The sequence below is a fragment of the Heptranchias perlo genome, chromosome 20, assembly GCF_035084215.1.
Source record: "Heptranchias perlo isolate sHepPer1 chromosome 20, sHepPer1.hap1, whole genome shotgun sequence".
Classification (NCBI taxonomy): Eukaryota; Metazoa; Chordata; class Chondrichthyes; order Hexanchiformes; family Hexanchidae; genus Heptranchias; species Heptranchias perlo.
Genome location: NC_090344.1, coordinates 18,802,069 through 18,806,301, shown reverse-complemented (window position 1 = coordinate 18,806,301; position 4,233 = coordinate 18,802,069). Strand labels below are relative to the sequence as shown.

The 4,233-nt window shown below is 42.6% G+C and overlaps 1 non-coding gene across 1 annotated transcript; it reads right to left on the bottom strand.

Annotated features, from left to right (window-relative positions):
- Positions 1–4,151: 4,151 nt before the first annotated feature.
- Positions 4,152–4,233, bottom strand: trnan-guu (transfer RNA asparagine (anticodon GUU)). Its single transcript has one exon. It is a non-coding gene; the product is annotated as a tRNA-Asn (tRNA).

Below are 4,233 nucleotides of genomic sequence, written 5' to 3'. Positions count from 1 at the left end.
GCATGTGTTTCTCCTTTTAGTGAAAAGTCACCAATTGACTTCTCACATCTTTTCAGTTCTGCTGTTGGTGGAACTGAATTATATCCGGAGGATGTTTGAGCTCCAGTGGACTGAATGCCGAAGTTTCGTCGACGCAATACACATGAAGCAAATAAAATGTCTCAAGATGATGAGGAGATTGAAACTGAATTTGGATTTTTCCCAATTCAGGCGGATATTAGATGACGGGATAGAAAGCCACATATCCAAGTTTGCCGATGACACCAAGATGGGCAGCATTGTAAGCAGTGCAGATGAAAGCATTAAATTACAGAGAGGCATTAATATAATAAATGAATGTGCAAAATTGTGGCAAATCGATATGAATTTCGTCAAGTGAGAGGTCATCCACTTTGGACCTAAAAGGATAAATCAGAGTACTTTCTAAATGGTGAAAAGCTTGAAACAGTGGAGGTCCAAAAAGACTTTGGGGTCCATGAACATACATCATTAAAATGTCATGGACAGGTACAAAAAAATAATCACAAAGGTTAATGGAATGTTGGTCTTTATATCCAGAGGACTAGATTCAAGGGGATAGGCATTATGATACAGTTATACAAAGCTCTGGTTGGACCACACCTGGAGTATTGCCTTCGGTTCTGGGCAACGCACCTTAGGAAGGATATATTGGCTATGAAGGGAGTGCAGCGTCGATTTACTAGAATGTAACCTGGACTCCACAGTTGAAATTACGCGGAGAGATGACATAAACTCGGGTTTGCCTCGAATTCAGTAGATTAAGTGCTGATTTGATCGAACATTTCAAAATATTAAGGGGAACTGATGGGGTAAACAGAAAAAAAAAGATTTCCGCCCGTCAGCGTGTCTCGGACTCGGGGACAGAGCATAAACATTAGGGTCAGGACTTTCAGGAGTGAAGTTGGGAAACACCTCTGCAAGCAAAGGGAGGCAGAAGTTTGGAACTCTCTTCCGCAAACTGCAGTTGATGCGAGCTCAATTGTTAATTTTAAGACTGAAATTGATAGATTTTTGTTAACCAAAGGCATTAAGGGACATGGGGCTAAGGCGATAATATGCAGTTAGGTTACATATCAACCAGGATCTCACTGAATTGCGCATAAGGCTCGAGGGGCGAAATAGTACACTTTTGTTCTTCAGTTCCTCATTGTTACAGAATGATCCTGCATTGTATTGGGAATCGAACCAAGGTCTCCAGCGTAACAAGTAAGAATTCGACCCCAAGCACCATCAATGCGCGCGTTTGTAACAGAAGCAAGTGTCCATTTGGAATCCGATCTGAATGAACATGCCGTTTACAGCTGCGGTGGCCGAGTGTTTAAAGCGTTGGACTCAAAATTCACTTGAGGTTTTCCTGCCCAGGTTTGAATTCTGCTCGCAGAGCTACTGTTTTAAGATCACTTCAGTGCTGAAATAGATTAATTGGAGTTAATTGTCCGCATTTATCTCCCTCCAAGAATGAGAGATTCTCCAGCGTGGCGGGTGCTTTTAATTAGTGTCAGATCTTCTCTTGCAAGATTTCAAGACCAGAGAAGGAATCTCTCCCAGTCTGTAACTTAAATTCTGGTAGTTTGCAAAACCTGACATTTATACTCTTTATTTTCTTTGCATGCATCTCTCTTTCTCTCCCTGTCTCTGTCTCTTGTCTCTCTGTGTTGTCCCCGATGGACTTCTCAGGCTTCCTTGAACGGCGATGGCTGATCTAACGAGTGGGTCAAGCATGGTCTTGAAATTCACTGAGATTCGAAATCACTTCACACCGCCACTGTAAAATGGTTAAATCAATAAGAGCTGTAGTTACCAGGCAGTGTTTACTTCTCTCAGAAATAAAGTTATAATCCAGCCCTGCATACACCTCTAAGATTTCACGACATGCGAAGAATTTCCTTTAAGCTGCAGCTTAAATTCTGTTCAATCACAGAATTGGAGATTTATACTATTTTTCTTTTCATGTATCTCTCTGTCTCTGCGTTTCTTCACTTTCGGTGTTGCTCCCTAATGAACTTATCAAGCTTCCTTCAACGGCCAGGTCTGGAAACCCCGGATGGGAAAAGGCTGTCGGATCTTCGTCCAATTGTTGGATTTCGACGGAATGAGTTTTGCTATTTTCCGTCTCCGTTTGCGGAAAATATAAACCCAGATGGGATTTCCCCTCCTCGGGTCCCGTCACCTTCGGGTAATGGGAATGAACCCGATCGATCACTCGGTCTTAATATCTGTATTCTCATTGTTTAACAATAAAATTACTGGGTTACAGTTATTTTCAGGACACATTTTAGAAATTAATACATAACAGACATATTCGAAAACTAGAAGCACGTGGGATTAAAGGGTCGGTGGTAACGTGGGCAAGTAATTGGCTGAGGGATAGGAGGCAGAGGTTAGTAGTGAACGGATGTTTTTCTGACTGGGGAGAAATATGCAGTGGAATCCCCCAGCGGTCGGCATCAGGACTATTGCTTTTCATGTTATATTTAAATGACTTGGATGTGGGAATAGGGAGTACAATTTCAAAGTTTGCGGATGATACAAAACTTGGCAACGGAGCAAATAGTGACGAAGAGAATAGCAGACTTCAGGAGGACACAGATTGACTGGTGAAACGGTCAGTCACGTGACAGATTTAACGCCGATCAGTGTGAAGTGATGCACTTTTAGAAGAAGAACATGGAGAGGCAGTATAATCTAAATGGAACTATTTATGCGGGGTTCCAAGAGCAGAGGGACCTGGGAGTTCATATTCATAAAACAGGGCAAGTTGATAAGGCGGTTAAGAAAGCGTATGGGATACTTGGCTTTGTAAATAGGGGCATTGAATACAAAAAAGGAAATCATACTAATCCTTACAAATCAGTGGTTAGGCCTCAGCTGAAGTATATTGTACAGGTCTGGGCACTGCACTTTAGGATAAAAAGGCATTGAAGAGGATTCAGAGCAGGTTGACCTGGATGATACCAGTGATGAGGGACTTCGGTTATATGGAGAGATTGGAGAAGCTGGGATTATTCTCCTTACAGCAGAGATGGTTAACGGGAGACCTAATAGAGATATTCAAAATAGTGAGGGGTTTTGAAAGAGCAAGTAGGGAGAAACTGTTTCCGTCTGGCAAGTGGGTCGGTAACCAGAGATCACAGATTTAAAATAATTGGGAAAAGAACGAAAGGGGAATTGAGGAGAATTTTTTTCACACAGAAGGTTGATAAGATCTGGAACGCACTTCCTGAAAGGGTGGTGGAAGCAGATTCCATGGGATCATTCAAAAGGCAATTGGACATAATTGAAGAGGTCTAATTTGCATGATTATTGGGAAGAATCTGGGGTGTGGGTCTAATTTGGACAGGTCTTCGAAAAAGCCGACACTGGCACGACGGCCGAATGGCCTCCTTCTGTGCTGTAAGATTCTATGATTCGATGATTACCTTCTGAATCATTGCAATTGATGCTATTCAGCGTTGAGCAACCAAGAAAATTATAACCGTGATATTCGGCTTCTCCATTCCCTTATGAATATCGCAACTTATAATGTCCAGGCGGGGGTGGGTCTGAATGGGGGATAGAGTGCGGAGATTGGAATGGAAGCCCAGCAGAATGAACTTGGCCTCATCAGTTTTTGTTACTTATCCAACCAGTTGCCCGAAGCAGGCGGTGAACCTTCTTCTCGAGAGAGGATCGTCATTTCAGTTCAGAAGGAAAAAGGTATCAAGAAAATCGGGTAAAACGCGCACAGAATGATCCGGGGCTTATAGCACACCCCTTTTAAACAGACACAGATACGGAATAATCCGGAACTTTCAGGATGTCCCTTTTTAACAGACACAGACACGGAATGATCCGGGACTTACAGCACATCCCTTTTTAACAGACACAGACACTGAATGATCCGGACATAAATCATCATGATGGTACATACGTTTCTCTTAGGTTGAACATAAGATTTACTCTTTTTACAATGACACCACTGTACAATCTGATACTTCGCGACCTTACAATCTCAACACCATCCTGGAAGGAACTGTTGCTGATTTCAGCAAATAATGCAAAACCCTCTGTCTGCCGTTTCGAGAAGGATGGGACTTTGACCAGACCTTCTGTGTGGATTGAAGGAGAGAAACAAAACTTAAACACAATAACGACGAGGATGGGACTCAAACCCACGCGTGCATAGCACAATGGATTAACAGTCCATCGCCTTAACCTCTCGGTCACCTCGTC